General features: G+C 43.5%; 1 protein-coding gene across 14 annotated transcripts in view; it reads left to right on the top strand.

Moving 5' to 3' along the window:
• Positions 1-18,476, top strand: part of SOX2 (SRY-box transcription factor 2) — a 508,319-nt gene that overhangs the window by 263,926 nt on the left and 225,917 nt on the right. For 7 of the 14 annotated variants that reach the window (XR_011854280.1, XR_011854286.1, XR_011854271.1 and 4 more), the window contains exons 1-2: positions 13,658-13,797; positions 14,575-14,720. The exons of 5 other annotated variants lie outside the window; for them this stretch is intronic. The gene's annotated coding sequence lies outside the window, so the exon portion shown is untranslated. Of the gene's footprint in view, positions 1-13,657; positions 13,798-14,574; positions 14,721-17,014; positions 17,098-18,476 lie in introns of those variants that run through there. 2 more of the 14 variants (XR_011854288.1, XR_011854273.1) reach the window with 2 other exon arrangements.

The raw sequence follows: 18,476 nt of genomic DNA, 5'->3' as shown, positions 1-18,476 counted from the left end.
TAATGACATTCCATATACACATAATTTTAATTATGAGTGTTTTTACATTACATTTTTCATTAGATATATTTTTACACCATGATATGAAATTTAGTTTTAGAGCTATAGAATAAAGTATAATAATGTTTTAAATTCTAAACAAATATTGTCCATTGTTATTGCCATTCACTCATAATAAGGATGACAACTACATTGTACCATACCACGTCAATATATTATCTAGTCACATACGGTTCACGTACCTGGTTATAAAATCATGATCAACCTGCAGTAACAAGATTCCCTGATGAAGGAGGAAGTATCCTCCGAAACGCGTAGGAAACTGTGTCCTCTCGGACCTACTGTAGTTTTGGTGACGTCACCACACGAAGATCATCCGGAACCTAGTGTAGAGGTGTAGCCACCGGCCGGGGCTTTCCTCCACAGGTCTCGACCAACGCAAACATCAGTGAACCACATCTTTCAAACTCAGCAGTTACCTAAGATATATTCAGAGACTATCGGACCATTACCATTGAAGATGAGCACAGTTCATTGCTAATTGGCCAAACAGCCGCAACCACAGGAGCCAGGTAACAAATCTCACTGACACCAATATACACTATAGCCGGTATTGACAATAGAGAGGCTCTTTCCACTGTTTTAGTGTAATTTGGTGAATGACTTTGGCACTGTAAGATTGTGGTTTTATGCAGGTCACCTTTCTAAAGATACCAGCGACATTAATAATACTCATTAAAGTTTTCCAACCTAGTACGCCAATCCAAATATATTTTATTAATTGTTCTCTAATTCTGATCAGTGTTCTTTTCAATGATCTCATTTACATATTAGAACATATCTCATTAGAACATATTGCAGTATACCTTTAGCACATGTGCTTGTTGAAGGAGCCAGGAGGTGATGCATTCTGCTGCTTCAGACATGGATCATGGATTCCATGATACAGGTGATATTAGGTCGGGAGATGGGAAGGGGGGCCTTTCTAAACATGCATACTTTATGTTATACTTTATGCCACACAGATCTATTACATATTCCCCTAATGAAGTCCCCTTGAGTGACAAAACGAGTGGGGTGTGTTGGTCCCCGGACATCAGCACATCAGTGTGGTATTATCTAGCATAGTGGAAGTCTGCATTGTTTATTGGTATTGCATATTGTTCCTCACGTCATTCATTATCTTCAGGTAGTTCCTGTGCATTTTTCACAGTATGTGCTTTTTATACTTCATGACACTACTTCTTAATGACTATCCACCATTTATTGCTATTGAAATGCTTTAATTTTAGAAAGTATTAGACTAGCTATATATGGTTGCAAGAGAGTGAATTGACTGTATTGTATCTATCCTAATCTAGTTTTTGTGTACTTACTGTGTTTTGTCATCTATGTACCAATTCTCTGTTTAATAAAGTTTGAAATTTGAATTTACACCTGGGAAGCCTTGTGACTTCAGCCACTATATTTATACAGGGATAAAACAGAATTGTGACTTCCTGTGAGTCTGAATATGACATATGACCTCTATAGAAGTGATTGGTATGGTGGCATGTATAAGCAATTAAACAACAAGCAAAGAAACCTCGTCTGACCTCAGGTTTTGCCTCTTCAAGTCCCCGGAAGAAGCCTGAAGAGGCGTAACCTGAGGTTGGGCAGGGTTTCTTGGTGTTTTTTTAACATTTTTATCTATGCACGCTGTTTTAAGATTGGTTTGTGAGTATTTCAATAAAATACCTTTTATCCTTACACTTGAGTGATCTACACACTCCAGCAGGATTCCCAACTGGAGTGTAACAGAGTGTGTTGGACGCCAGCAGGGTGGACCTCATATGGGAGCATCAGTGTTCAAAGGATCACTTAAGGGTTGTCTATTCTCGAATATGGTGGAGTGGTGAGAATGACATTAAACCATTTGGAACAGTTTCTTTCTAACAAAGGAGTAGAGCATTGGACTTTTTTTGTTTTTATCCCATAATCTGAGCTACCCTGACAGCACACCGAGCACTTCTGACATCAAAATGAAACAGCTGAGGTGCACTGTGTGCTGGATGGGGTCAGCTCTATGTGTCAGGCAGCATCAGCTGTTTTATTGGCAGTGTAGACAGACAATGGCGGATAGAAATATTCAAGATTTGATGTGAATGGTTGTTTTGTCATGGTTTTGACATCTTAACTGACCTTATGTGCTGGACCTGCATAAAGTTTTGCACTGATGACAATGGCCAAGTGCCTAGAGCTGTCTCATCTGAATTTTTTGGGGGCTGGTGTGAAGTTCATATTCATGGAGTTTGCATTAGTTACTAAACTCTAAGGTTCTGACTTCTGATCTATTTTCAGATGCTTGTCAGGGGGTATGTATATATTTATTTATTATAGAGTAGGGTCTGAATTAAGAGGCTGAAAATTTTAGTGAAACCAATGCTGTTTTAAAAGAAAACTCTACAGTTATCAATGCTAACCCTAAAATTCTTAAAGGAAATCAACCACATAGATTTTGTGGTATCACCCAAGCATACCTACATGCTTAAAAAATGTACAAATGAGCCTCAGGGGCTTCTGTGTATTTCACAGAAGCCCCTTCTGGCACAGGCGGTTGCTAATTATTTGCGCCTGCATCGGGGCTTATGCCCGTTTACAGCTGACAGAGCCAGAAGGGGTTTCTGTGACGTACATATTTTTAAAAGTTATTTTTCATGAAAAATAATCCATTAGCATCTAAATGAAGAACAGATCCTGTTTCAGAGGGCACACTGGTGTAAGTATGCTTGGGTTAAAATGTGGTTGAGTTTGTTTAAAAGATGTCATTATGGTGGCCTTGGCTTAATGAAAAAGAACATTTGCAAAGAAGATGTCACTGGATCTAATGAGAATTACCCACCCATGCAGACATTGATGTTACGGAAAATGCTAATAGTGTATAGGGCCACATGTTTTCACCAGAATCGTAGCACTTATTGTCCATACAGCACAGAAACATGGGGGCAGATTTACTTACCCGGCCCATTCGCGATCCAGCGGCGCATTCTCTGAACAGGATTCGGGTCCGGACGGGATTTATGAAGGTAGTTCCTCTGCCATCCACCAGGTGGCACTGCTGCGCTGAAAATCATCTGAACACGCCGGAATACACCGAGCTGGACCAGGTGAATGAAAGCGCTTCCCAAGCGACACATTTTCGGTTATTAAATGCGGCGGTTTTTCCGAATACGTTGGGTTTTCGTTCGGCCACGCCCCCCCCCCCCCGATTTCCGTCGCGTGCATGCCAGCGCCGATGCGCCACAATCCGATCGCGTGCGCCAAAATCCCGGGGCAATTCAGGTACAATCGGCGCAAATCGGAAATATTCGGGTAACACGTCGGGAAAACGCGAATCGGGCCCTTAGTAAATGACGCCCATGGTGTTGGCATGGGAACCTTTTATTTTACTATATGGCCATTTTTGAATGGTTCCACATGGTAAAGTGCCATTTGTTGCTTTTATTTGTATGTTTTACTATTATAAATAGGACATAATATAGGGTGATTTATACAGCTATACAGATAACGGCTTTATGTTTTGATATACAGTATTATGCCACTGTTCACTCCTAATTCTAATTATGCATCCTATTCCATATTTCCAAGTGAATATGTGCCTTGGCACTTTAGGAATCAGCCATTAGAGCAGGGTGGTCAGACATAAGTGCATAATTTAATGCATCTTCCATGACCACTTGATAGTTGCAATTATCATATGCTATATGCAGTTTCATACTTATATCATAGATAGCTTTTAAATTGCAGCCCTATTGACCGTCTTCTGTATATCTCAAATAAATGAAACAAGTGATTGGTGAGGAGGAGGATAACCATATACTGCAATATTTAAAACTTTCAACAACAAATTGAAGTAAATGAATGTCTTTCAAGCCTGAATATATGTTATCTCATGCGGTGCACTGAGAATATCATTTAAATATATGCTATCTTGTATATCTATCTCTTATGTTAAAAAAAAATAAAAATTGCTGTAAGAATCCATTAATTTTTTCCATTAATATTGCTGTTCTTCAACACTCGTTTGAAAGCTAGATGGATTTTTTTACTCTTATAAAGAAGAACATTGTGGTTAAAAAAAATGCTGGATGTGATTTCAAAAAATGTCAAAATATGTCAAACGTAGATACCACTCAAGGATTTCATTAACTGAAGCTTTGGTGATAAGTGTCATCTCGTCAAAGACCCTCCCATCTCTCCCAATAGATACCAAATGTACTAATTTCCTTGCAGAGCTTGATGTTTATTGTAAAGCTGAAATTGAAAATGGCCCGTAATGGACTGAGCTTCAATCCGGGACCAATTCTGAATCTAAATTACTTGCTTTTTTCAAAAGCATTGGCAGAATAAGCTTTGTGCATCTTGTACGTAATCAACCCTTACTGTGACCCTAAATTCAACAGTCTTCACAGATTAATAATAAAATCCTGAGTTCAAACAATTATTTGCCCTGAACATATTGTCCATTTTATTTAATGCTGCAAATTGAAGAACGTGATATTATTTTTTTTTAGCATAGCATGTTTCAAAGCGCCACTTATTTCTGACATTCAACCTTATGGAATTGGTTCTTTTAATCGTCTATACCAATGGCAAACACTCAATTTCTCAAAAACGATGTATTTTCGATCTAAATGTTTCATTTAACTTTTTGCAATACATCTGAACATCAAACATTATCATGATGAAAGTATCATGGAACACGGCCAGGTTATGCCATGTCACCCTGCACAGGTAATAGGGTGCTACGTCGGGATTGGCTTGGCTTAGCTATTCCGAGCATGTCTTTAAATCAGATTCTCGATAACAGTTTACCATATTTTTTTTAGATTTTGAGACATCTGTCCATGGAAAATATTTCCATACAAGGGGCAAGAAATGTAGAATGACATAATTAAGGAAATAAGGGATTTTCTATTGTCATTGTCAGTATTTACAAAAAATCCAAACTTGACCTTGTTTGCCAGCCACGTACTACGAGACGCTTTAGGGTATACATCTGGCTGGAGGGGAAAGTCAACCAGAGAGCTTTTAGTAGGTTGTGAAATTGAAATATGATGGCTCAGATATGTCATTGTGCCTGCGCTAGTTTTTGTCTATCTTTGCAATAAAAAGAGGGTCTTTTGAGCTTATATTTATAAAGTGTGCACCAGTTTTGTGTCTCGGCTGCACTTTGTCTAATTTAAAACTTTAAAAAACTGTGCACCTAAAGCAGTCTAGTATTGCATAGTCAGAGTTTGCGACGCATTTATTACTAAGTTGTTCCACAATTCTGTCACAACACCATGCAGCAAAGTGAACCAAAAAAAAGGTGCAACTTTGTGAACATCCTGAAAACAGGCCAGATTTACCAAGAGCGTAAAATACACATTAGTGAGGCAAACTACACAAAGACAGTTTGCTTCGGTTTTGACATATTTGGCCCAATATTTCATTCTTTCATTTCATCACCTTTAAAGGCCATTATAAGGCCATTAATACCCACTTATCCACAGTATTGACTGATTTATGGTGGCCCAAACAGAGACCCCTGTGCTCATGAGACTGGGGTCCACAAGTCACCTGCTTTGCTCTAAGAAACTTAGATTAAGGGTATGTCTAACAACCCCGTAGAGGTAACACAAGCACAGGTCAGGCATGCACATAAGCACTCTATGCTTATGGGGAATTTACAGATTTGTGAAGCACTGTTATTGTGATTGTGGGGGTGGGGGGGGGGGCAAGTAGCAATTAGACATTAATCCCTCAGATAGGGGCACATCACATTGTTATCTACCCAACCACCCTTAAAGCAAGCCTACCATCACGGATCTACCTGATAGTATTTTTTGCTAAATAATCAAATAACTATAATTTGATTAAAAAAACTTAGCTTAGAGTTATGCAAATTAGCATCAGAGGCTACCGACAGTGGCAGCTGTGCGCATGTGCTCTACATAGACAGCTGCATGGCCTCGGTTCTAAAGCTGGAGCTACTGCAGGTATGCAATACCATCATATTCACAGATGAGTGTGCTGCAGGAAGCTGTGCGCAGAAGAGAAACTGGTAGACAGCATCAAATCAGGCTACTGGGGCCTGGAGTAGCCTTAACTCTCACTCCATGGTGTGGCTACTCCATGCCCCAGTAGCCCCTGTCGCTAATTTACATAACACTAAGAAAAGCAAATTATACTTATTTAGCAAAATATACTATAAATTCACTATGAACCTAGCAGCGGATCTACCTTATTTGGTAGATCCGTGATGGTGGTTTCCTTTAAGGCAACCTGTATTCAGGATTCAGTTCATCAAATTCCTGACAGAAATATACTAGTCCTGAAGAGTCAAGTTTAATGAAATATATATTGGTGATTCAAATACAGTTACCTTCTTGGTAGGATAAAATTGGTCCACAGACAATATTAAGGGTCATAAGCAATTAAAATAAGACATTGTAGAGAAAGAACAGTCATATGGAACAACAGTCTATGAGGATGAGGGGGTGACACAAGAACTTACAGTCTATGAGGATGAGGGGTTGACACAAGAGGTATAAGAACCTGTACAATGATCCAGCCATTCTTTATAAGTGACAGAATAAAAATAATTTAATAAATAAAAATGCAGCTTGAACCAGTTATCAGCCTTCATTTTATATACAGATTCCAAGGTCAATTGGACTACAGAGAAGCCGGTAGCCTGGTATTTGGAGTCTACCAGATAACAGACGAGAGGACACAGGATGGATTCCTAAAAAGAGAACTGAAGTTTCACGGATTCCTTTTGCCTGTGCCAGCACTTTGCAATCAGACACCAAGTGAAGCAACTCATATAAGATTATTTCCTCCTACCATGTGGGTTGGGCATCACAGGTCTCCTGACTGCAAGAGGATGGCAATTACAATATCTCCCGCCCCTAGCAGTGATGTGGCTATGATTAGCTGACATTGGGAGGAGCCCTTGACACGTAGAAACAATAGTAACCGCACACCATATATGGGTGGTGCTCAATGTGGGATTCTCAATCCGTCCATAATCCAAATAGAGAACATGGCACACACCAAATTGGATTTTTTTATGACTTTTTTATTTTAGTGAGTATTTCAAACAGTGGAGCCTTCACCGTAATAAATTAACATAAATTGTATATTTTTGTACAGATCAGAAATAGTTTACGACGTTTCGGTCATCACGACCTTTGTCAAGTATGATCTGGCACTGTCTGCAGAAGTAGGTAGGAGAGTGGCAACCACTCTCAATGTAACAATGTTATTAACCCTGCGAGTGCAACGTGCCAGGAGCAGTCCCCGACTCATGACGAACTGTGACCCCAGATGCGCGACCGCATTATGACATCATCACGAGGCCTGGCATCTATCCCCGGGCTGGCTGTAGCAGCAAAAAGAGGACACGGGAGGACAAACAGAGATACAGGTGAGTAAACAATTTTTTTTTTCGAAGCCACAGGTCTGGAAATGGAATGAGGGGAAGGGTGTGTAATATTCATGGGCCCTTTGTGTTTAATGAGGGGTTCAGTATCAACAATTGAGAGGGCCCAGTGTATTTAATTAAGAGGGGGTCCATTGTAATATTTAATGAGGGGGACATTGTATAAAATAAATGAAGGAGCCCATTATATATAATTAATGAGGGGGCTTCCATTGATTATAATAAATGAGGGGGCCCTGTTTGTATAATTAATAAGGGGGCCCGGGGTGTATAGTTAATAAGGGGGCCCAGTGTGTATAATTAATGAGGGGGCTCAGTGTGTACAATTAATGAGGGGGCTCAGTGTGTATAATTAATGAGGGGATTAGTGTGTATAATTACTGAGGGGGTTCAGTGTGTATAATGCATGGGGTGGCTAAGTGTATATATTTCATAAGGGGGCCTAGATTGAAAAATGCAAAAGGATGACACAGTGGGGCAGATTTACTAAGGACCTTATGCCAGTTTTCTGTATGTCTTTGCCTGTTCTTTGCTGTGCAAACTGCTTGGACGTATATTTAAAAAGTGTCGCACGTGACTCATTTGTGTTGCACGTAGCTCATTTATGTGCAACACAAATTTCTGCAAATAAATGGGCGGTACACAGTCGGAGCATGCGCCACATTTATCATGCAGAGATGGGAGCTGAAAGCCAAAGTCAAGCTCAGCCCCCTCCTCCATTGTGATTTACTTTTCTACTTTTAAACTTTTTCTGGCTTTTCTGATGTGTTGCAAATGCGTTGTGCACACTGGATTCCTGTGCATGGACTCTGCAATCAGAATGTGTGATACACGGGGGGGCGTAGCTTGCCTATGGCCGAGTAGAGACGTGTGCCCGCTGAACTCCGCTGCCCGCTCACATTCTCGCCGACCGCTGGACCCGCTTCCCGCACCGGCACCCGTGATGGGACCTAAGAAGACAGGCTCTAGAAGGCAGGGCACCCGGGAGCTATCACAAAGCTCCATGGAGCAATTTCTGGACCTCCCCGTGCTGCCTTAGGAATACGCGGCAGATCCCAAGATGGCACCGCCGCGCGCCACACACGAGGCGGCCTCCAGCCCACCATCCATCATGGAGCCGGACCCCCACTGCTGCGATGCGGCTCCGCCGCCGCGGACACACCAGACATTAGTGTCACCAGGGCACAACGCCAGAGACACCCCTGCCGATGCCCATCCGAACGGACCTGCTGCTGGACGTTCCTCACCTCCACATGAGGACTTCCCCCCCTTGCCGGCTGCTGCACGGTCCCCAGTGGTCCAAAGGCCACCAACTGGTGTGAGTAGATCTGAGCCCCTATATGACATCACTACCATGCCAGCATGCCCAGGGACCCCAAGACCTGACCCCCCATTGTTACCACACTTGGGCTCCTCTCCATCTCTTACTTTCAGCCCTTCATTGTCATCAGCTGCATCTCCCTGGTCTGCCACCAGGGGTCACCAGTCTCCACCTTCCACTCAAGCTACTTCCACTAACAACCATGTACATGGGGATCAAAATTGGGACTGGAAAGCTCACCTCCGCTCACCATCCCACAAGAGGGATATGGAAGATATAAAATAAGAGATACATCACGTGGGCGCAAGGGTGTTTGTAATGGAAGATGCTCAGGATCATGCTCTTACCATCTTGGAGGAGCATCGTTAAGTTATTCTGGAGCATTCTGCGCAGATCTCCGATATCCTAACACATATCGACGATATTGAAAATAGGCACAGGCGCACTGAAGACATCAGCCCATCACGCCTGGATGCCTGGGCACAAGACTTTTTCTCCTCCTTGCTTAAGCGGCCCCGGAGTCGCCACATCGAAATCGACCGCATTCATAGATCCCTGGGCCCCAAACCCAAAGACCCAGTGAAACCCCGCGTCGTATCCACTTCTTTAAGGACAAAGAGGCCATCTTGAGAGGAGCCAGATATGCAGAGCCTCTGTCATTTAAGGGCTCCCCCTTTTCCGTTTTACCTGACCTGGCCAGGCGTACACTGCAGCTTCGCAAGGCCCTTAAGCCACTCCTTACTGTTCTACAAGAAAGAAACATCACATACCATTGGGGGTACCCCTTCCCGAATTTTTTGGGCACTTTGGAATTACCTTTGATTTCCATACCGGATTGGCCCAAGATGCCTACTTTCCCCATACAACCACCAAGACCTGAGTGGAAGACAGTAGAAGCAAAGCCAAAGAGAGACCCTAAACGCCCGAAGCCTACACCACCATAACTCGGGTTCTGATCTTCACCAATCCATTATTCTAACTCCAGATCCTACAGTCTTCAAGTCTAGTGGATAAGTGAATGCCCCATCGGGCACATTTCCTTGAGCGGGCCCAGCCAAGGGGATCTCTTGGTCATTGACTTCCTTCCCTCCGTTGCGGAACCGTGGCCCTTGTGGCTACTTTAGACCTTTTTTCCTTTTTATAATAGCTAGTAGTATTTTTGCAGAAGGGCACCTCCTACCACAGTTTTTTCTTGTTTTCTTACTTAGTGTTTGTTTTTCGTTCGTTACCCCAATACCCCTACCCATACCTTTCGTACTTCCCTATTGTTGTCTTCCATCCTTACATTTTCCTAGGCGGGCCTAGGATCTGGTAAATAACTATGTCATCATTCTCTATTTGTACATTTGGCCTAAACGCCCAAAACAATAATGGCCAGATATTGTATTGAATGCACCGTATAAAGATAATGATTGTCTTATTTCAAGAAACACATTTCAGCTCCTCTCATGTACCAAAATGTCCCACTGCCCATTACTCAGTGTGGTACCACAGCCCAAACCCGACACGTAAAGCGGGAGGAGTCTCCATAGCTACACACAAAACTGGCGAAATTTGCGGACGACACCCAGATTGTGCTAGGTGGCGACTTTAATCTCTCTTTTGATCCTCTCCAGGATTCTACGACTGGTAAGTCCTCCATCTCTTTTGTGCAGCTGCGTAGATTGAGGAGATCCCTGAGGAACCTACAGCTAGTGGATTTATGGAGGATCCTTCATCCTGGGGTGAAGGACTTTACTTTTCGCTCTGCGGCACACAACAGCTACCATAGGCTAGACCACCTTTACATCTCACACCACTTCTAAGACTTGGAGCCACGCTGTTCTATTGATGGGTTTTTATAGTCTGATCATGCGCCAGTCATGGGATCTCTTACTTTCACAGCGCAACCTACCAGGCAGTACTCCTGGAGGTTAAGTGATAATCTATTAAATGACTCTCTGTGTGTATCAGACGTAAAGACAGCAATACAGTCCTTCCCTACCCAACACACAGTAGACTCCTCTAACGCTACACATAAATGGGAAGCTTTGAAATGCGACATAAAAGGAATCTTGATGACACATGGCTCCCGCTTAAAGCTAGAGAGCACATCAAAACTTAAAGCCTTAATGGCAGAGCTGGGTCGCCTAGAGGATTCCAACAAGGCCTCCCCATCAGACACGATCAAGGTGAGCCTGTCCACTGTTCGTCAACAAATCCTGTCAATCCTAGATAAAAAAAAAACAATGTGCGCGTGACCGCATGCGTAGGGGCTTCAATGAGTATGGAGACAAATGTGGCTCCTGGCTAGCTAGAGCCATACATCCTAGAATGGCCCACACACACATACTCTCCATTAACTGTCCTCTTAAAGGTAATAACAGAGGAATTCCGTCTGTTCTACAAACACCTCTACAACATAAAAGATACAACCATCTCATTACCACATCCCGCCCTGGGGGACATTACAGAGTACCTTAACCGACATGCTCCACCCCCTATCCCCCATGAGACAGTAACTGCACTCAAAGAGGACTTCACGGAGCATGAAATCCACCGTGTCCTCAAAGACCTTAAATCTGGGAAAAGCCCAGGGCCAGATGGCCTTACCCCATGGTTTTTCAAATTATTTGGGGAAGACCTGACACCCATGCTCCTGAAGACTTTCAATGCAGCGGCGGGGGGGACCCCTTTCCAGGCACATACACTACAGGCCACTATCACTGTTCTTCCTAAACCTGGCAAAGCCTTAACATCCTGCGGGGATTATTGACCCATATCACTGCTAAACGTGAAGCTATATGCCAAAATGCTGGCTCTCCACCTTCAGCCCCTCATACCAGACCTTATACATAGGGATCAGGTGGGGTTTGTGCCTGGAAGGGAGGCACGTGACAACACAGCAAAAACGATATCCCTAATCACGAATGCCCAATCCGCAGGTACTCCGTTATGCCTTCTTTCGGTAGACGCCGAGAAGGCATTTGACAGGGTTCGTTGGTTATTCCTAGAAGCAGTCCTCCACAAAATAGGCCTGGGCCCAAAGATGCTACAGAGCATAATGGCGTTGTACCATAACCCCATGGCACAGGTGCGTGTCAATGGCTCTCTCTCAGACCCCTTCCACATTGCCAATGGAACCAGACAGGGATGTCCTCTATCTCCCTTCATGTATCTGTTGGCAATGGAGCCCTTGGCGAACGACATCAGGGAAAATCCCAATATTACCGGCCTTAAGGTGGGACATTGGGAGTGCAAGGTCTCCCTTTTTGCGGACGATCTGCTCGTATTCGTGACATCCCCAAAAATGGCTTTGCCTTCGCTGCTGAAGGAATTCCACACCTACGGGATACCGAGTAATTTTAAGGTCAATACCCATAAATCTGAGCTTCTCAATATCTCTATACACCCGAACGAACAGGTGCAATAGGAAGCGTCATTTCCCTTCAGGTGGGCCAGGTCTGCTATACGCTACTTGGGAATGAAAATACCAACAAATCTAAATCTTTTATTTAGTCTAAATTATACACCCCTGTTGAAGACTATTAAGAAAGACCTTGAAAACTGGTCCAAACTATCGGTGTCCTGGTTTGGTAGAATTAACATTCTGAAAATGGACATATTACCCCGTCTCTTGTACCTATTTCAGACTATCCCCATTCCTTTATCAAAATCTTTTTTTGACCAACTCAGGTCATATCCCAATCCTTCGTCTGGCACACATCGAGGCCCCACATTAGACAAGCCATAATGAGTCTAAATAAATTAGATGGGGGGGCCGGGTTACCCGATTTTCGCTTCTACCATAGGGCCTCTATCGCCACATTCATACTCGACCTATTTCACAAACGCTCCTCCAAACTGTGGGTTGAGATGGAGTTGGAACTCAATCGCACACATGCCCTCGGAGCCTTCTGGTGGTCACCAGGCTCCTCAGCACGGGTTACCAACATTTCACCTCTTTTAACCTTATTGCTTAAATCTTGGCGTAAATTCCAGAAATGTACCCACTTAGTCACGGCTCCGGGTCCCCTCACTCCACTCATCGGCAATCCTGACTTACCTGACCTACAAAACAGCTCCTCCAACGCACAAACAACACTCCCCAGGGTACAAGATGTAGTGGATGAGAACGGGATCTGCTCCATGTATGATGTAACCGCAGTGTTGGGCTTGGCCCCCTCTAGATGGCTCCAATTATTTCAAGTCCGCAGATTCATAAACTCGTTAGGCTCTACTAAACATTCTGCCACACTCACCCCATTTGAAGAGTTATGCCTAGACTCCTCTCCTCCGGTCCACACGATCTCCTTGGTCTACGCTATGCTGGTACGGGAGGGTTTGGGGGACACTCTGCCTCCGTTTGCTAGCGCTTGGGAGAGAGACCTTCAAAAGTCTTTCTCACATGCACAATGGCAAAAAACATTTCTTTTAACCCATAAGGCTTCAGTCTCTTGTCGTCTCCAAGAACTAAATTATAAAATCTTATCCCAATGGTACAGAACACCCGCTAAATTGCATAAAATTTTCCCTGAGGCTTCTCCCCGGTGCTGGCGCTGCGGAGATGCAGAAGGCAACATGCTACACATATGGTGGGAATGCCCCCCGATATATGACCTATGGCCAGAGCCGGATCTACATTGGCACTCCTGGAGCACTTGCGCCGGGCCCCGGGTTCAGCCCTCTCTCTATGGGGCCCCGGCATCTGGCGCTGTAGATCCGGCCCTGTACACAAGAACATGCTACAGGGGCCCCCGCAGGTATCAGCTGCTAAGTATGGGGCTGCTAAACGCTATTAGCAGCCCCATACTGACACGCACACACTATATGGTACTGTGCCTTTAAGGCACAGATACCACAGAGTGGCAGAAGTGCAGGCAGAGCGACCTCTGCCTGCACTTTCAGTCCTCCACAGACGGCCGATCTATGACTCATAGATCGCGCCGTCTGTGTCTCCACACTGCAGGGAGATGAAGAGCCTTGGTGCAGATCATCCTGTCAGCGCTGCGAGGGATCGTCTGGAAAGGTGAGTGAACTTTTATTATTTTATTGTTTTACAGGGGCCCAGAAAGGAAGATAGAAGATAATTTAAATATATTAAGGGGCAAATGTATAGTGGAGGGGGGTATTTGTATATGGAGGAGGCACTGTAAAGGAGACAGAGGGGGGGAGCCACTGTATAGGTGACGAGGGGGGTGTAATTTATATATAGAAGAGTCACTGTATATGGGGGGTGTATTTTATATATGTTGAGGAGCAAATGTATAGTGGAGGGGGGTTATTTATATAGAGGAGCCACTGTATGGGGAGTGGGGGGTGTAATTTATATAGAGAGGAGCCATTGTATAGGGGACGGGAGAGGGTGTAATATATATATATGTATGAGAGAAGGAACTGTATAGGGGACAGGAGGGGGTAATTTATAAATAGGGAAGCCACTGTATGGGGGACGAGGGGGTGTAATTTATAAATAGGGAAGCCACTGTATGGGGGACGAGGGGGTGTAATTTATATATAGAGGAGCCACTGTATAGGGGAGGAGGTGTCATTTATATATAGAGGAGCCACTGTATAGGGGAGGAGGTGTCATTTATATGTTTTGGGTTTAGTTGTTAAGTGGCGGTTGCTGTATAGCAGGGGCAGCTTTATATAAATGAATGTAAATGGCAGTGTACAGTGAGTGGCCTATAGCAGGGGTACTGTTCATTCATAAATGGGGGTGCCATATATAGCTTTAGTAAGCAGGTGTTGTCTATATATATCCAGGTGCCATGATATTGTCAGTAATTGAGGTATCTTTAAGGTCACAGATGTGCTGCCAAGAGCTGAAGACATCTAGGGGCGAATTCATCACAGCTGGAGGAGTTACACCGGATGAAGAAGAGATCCCAGTCTACAGGGGGCGCTATAGAGGCTGTAATGAGGTTGTAAAGAAGAAGACAGTAAACAGTGAGTAATCAGATATAATTATATTAAAATATTTTTGTTTATCTGCAGAGCATTTCATTTTTAATTTGAATACATTTTTTGGTACTGGTTTTTTATTGAGTATGTGTTAGGTGGTATTATTTTGCAGTGGTAGTGGTAGCGGTCTTGTGGTATTATTCAGTCATACCACAGTAGTAATGGTAGCGGTCTGGTGGTATTATTCAGTCATACCACAGTAGTAATGGTAGCGGTCTGGTGGTATTATTCAGTCATACCGCAGTAGTAATGGTAGCGGTCTGGTGGTATTATTCAGTCATATCGCAGCGGTAATGGTAGTGGTGTGGTGGTATTATTCAGTCTTGATGCAGTAGTAATGGTAGTGGTGTGGTGGTATTATTCAGTCATGCAGTGGTAATGGTAGCGGCCTGGTAGTATTATTCAGTCATGATGCAGTGGTAATGGTAGCGGCCTGGTAGTATTATTCAATCATGATGCAGTGGTAATGGTAGCGGCCTGGTAGTATTATTCAGTCATGATGCAGTGGTAATGATAGTAGAGTGGTGGTATTTTTCAGACATGATGCAGTGGTAATGGTAGCGGTGTGGTAGTATTATTCAGTCTTGATGCAGTAGTAATGGTAGTGGTGTGGTAGTATTATTCAGTCATGATGCAGTGGTAGTGGTGTGGTGGTATTATTCAGTCATGATGCAGTGGTAATGGTAGCGGCCTGGTAGTATTATTCAGTCATGATGCAGTGGTAATGGTAGCGGCCTGGTAGTATTATTCAGTCATGATGCAGTGGTAATGGTAGCGGCCTGGTAGTATTATTCAGTCATGATGCAGTGGTAATGATAGTGGAGTGGTGGTATTTTTCAGACATGATGCAGTGGTAATGGTAGCGGTGTGGTAGTATTATTCAGTCTTGATGCAGTAGTAATGGTAGTGGTGTGGTAGTATTATTCAGTCATGATGCAGTGGTAGTGGTGTGGTGGTATTATTCAGTCATGATGCAGTGGTAATGGTAGCGGCCTGGTAGTATTATTCAGTTATGATGCAGTGGTAATGGTAGCGGCCTGGTAGTATTATTCAGTTATGATGCAGTGGTAATGGTAGCGGCCTGGTAGTATTATTCAGTCATGATGCAGTGGTAATGGTAGCGGCCTGGTAGTATTATTCAGTCATGATGCAGTGGTAATGGTAGCGGCCTGGTAGTATTATTCAGTCATGATGCAGTGGTAATGATAGTGGAGTGGTGGTATTTTTCAGACATGATGCAGTGGTAATGGTAGCGGTGTGGTAGTATTATTCAGTCTTGATGCAGTAGTAATGGTAGTGGTGTGGTAGTATTATTCAGTCATGATGCAGTGGTAGTGGTGTGGTGGTATTATGCAGTCATGCAGTGGTAATGGTAGCGGCCTGGTAGTATTATTCAGTCATGATGCAGTAGTAATCGTAGCGGTGTGGTGGTATTATTCAGTCATGATGCAGTGGTGATGGTAGTGGTGTGGTGGTATTATTCAGTCATGATGCAGTCAGTTGTAGTGTGAGGGGTATATATGATATATGTGGGGTACATTGTGGTCAGTTGTAGTGTGAGGGGTATATATGATATATATGTGGGGGTACAGTGTGGTCAGTTGTAGTGTGAGGGGTATATATGATATATGGGGGGCACAGTGTGGTCATTTATGGTGTGAGGGGTATGTATGATATATATGTGGGGGCACAGTGTGGTCAGTTGTAGTGTGAGGGGTATGTATGATATATATGTGGGGGCACAGTGTGGTCAGTTGTAATGTGAGGGGTATATATGATATATGGGGGGCTCAGTGTGGTCATTTATGGTGTGAGGGGTATATATGAAATATGTGGGGGCACAGTGTGGTCAGTTGTAGTGTGAGGGGTATATATGAAATATGTGGGGGCACAGTGTGGTCAGTTGTAGTGTGAGGGGTATATATGATATATGTGGGGGCACAGTGTGGTCAGTTGTAGTGTGAGGGGTATATATGATATATATGTGGGGGCACAGTGTGGTCAGTTGTAGTGTGAGGGGTATATATGATATATATGTGGGGGCACAGTGTGGTCAGTTGTAGTGTGAGGGGTATATATGAAATATGTGGGGGCACAGTGTGGTCAGTTGTAGTGTGAGGGGTATATATTAAATATGTGGGGGCACAGTGTGGTCAGTTGTAGTGTGAGGGGTATATATGATATATGTGGGGGCACAGTGTGGTCAGTTGTAGTGTGAGGGGTATTTAAATATATGTATATAGGATGATGCCAACCAGGTCTGTTTTATAAACCTGCAGAGATGAGTCTTGGCTGCAAGAAGTCTCCCTGAAGATTAGACAGGAGGGAAGAGACAACATCAGGGGCGTCACCTGAGGACTGGTATCTACTACTATATAGTTACTATATGGTGGTAGATACTGGTCTGTGTAGGTTATGATATAGTATTGCAGTATTATCCAGTCATTATGTAGTGGTGATAATCAGGATGTAATGTTATTATTTGGGCCTGGTACAGAGGTGTCATTAGTGATATTGCCCTTTGCTTGTGGTGTTCATCAAGTTCATCAATAAATGGAGTTTATATGTGGTAAATCATTGGTAATACTGGTCTGTGTACAGAGTCTTGTGTTCAGTATCAGGATGTTGGTATTTTCTTTATGTTGTGGTGATGCTGTGGGTTGCAGTTTCGAGGCATCTTTTGGAATTAAGTTGATGGTCCAGCCAGCAAAAGTGATCTTTTTAGACTTTTATTTCGTCAATCATTCATTTGTCCATAGTGTTACTCCAAAATTCAAAAATTTTGGAATTTTGGAGTAACACTATGGACAAATGAATGATTGACGAAATAAAAGTCTAAAAAGATCACTTTTGCTGGCTGGACCATCAACTTTATTACTCAAGGTGTTTTGCCTTTGCAAACAAGGCGGGTTCCGTGCCGACATCCATGTGATCCTGGAGGTGAGCTGGGATAAAAAAATTTTTTTCTTTGTATCTTTTGGAATTGTTTGGAATATTGGTTTTATGATAGTTTTAATTGGTAACAGTATTGTGGTATCATTATCTGGTAGTAGTATGGCGCTGATATTTGTAATAGGATAACTATGTGGTATCTTTTTTTCACATATATTGTTGTGGAAGGGGGCCCCGCGTTGGCTGCCGAGCTGGGGGGCCCCATCTTAAATGAGGTGCTCCATACCACTGGGACCCTTAATCTGGCCCTGCCTATGGCAGGAGATTTTTAAACTATTCAAGGACATTTGTCCCCCCGGAATCCCCCCCTCACCCGAACTGGCCCTACTATCAATGTTTCCAGGGACTATCTCTAAATTCAAAAAAAGCCTGCTCCGACACTTCCTTGTGACAGCAAGGCAGATAATTCCAAGGCTGTGGAAATCTAATGTCCCTCCCACTAAGGCACAGTGGGTAGAAGCACCCAACACAATACTACACAAGGCTAGCAATGAGGGCAAGTATGTCCTCTTCCATAACACCTGGAGCCCCTGGATCACCTTTAGATGGAGACATGGTTGACAGTTGGGACATAACGCTGGGACACAAAGACATGCCTCTGTTGTCCTTACCCGCATATCCCTTCGCCTTCCTACCCCACTGTCCCTTGTCTAGTATCCCTGCACTGTTTGTAACATGTTAGTAGCAATATTGTCTAAGGTACTTTTTGGTCTGTTGTAGCTCCTCAATTCAAAGACCTCTTGATATTATAACATACCTAATAACTCCCCCACCAACCCCTCCACATCC

The sequence above is a fragment of the Engystomops pustulosus genome, chromosome 3 (assembly GCF_040894005.1).
Source record: "Engystomops pustulosus chromosome 3, aEngPut4.maternal, whole genome shotgun sequence".
NCBI lineage: Eukaryota > Metazoa > Chordata > Amphibia > Anura > Leptodactylidae > Engystomops > Engystomops pustulosus.
The sequence above is the reverse complement of the archived record's forward strand: the minus strand, read 5'-3'. Positions and strand labels throughout refer to the sequence as shown.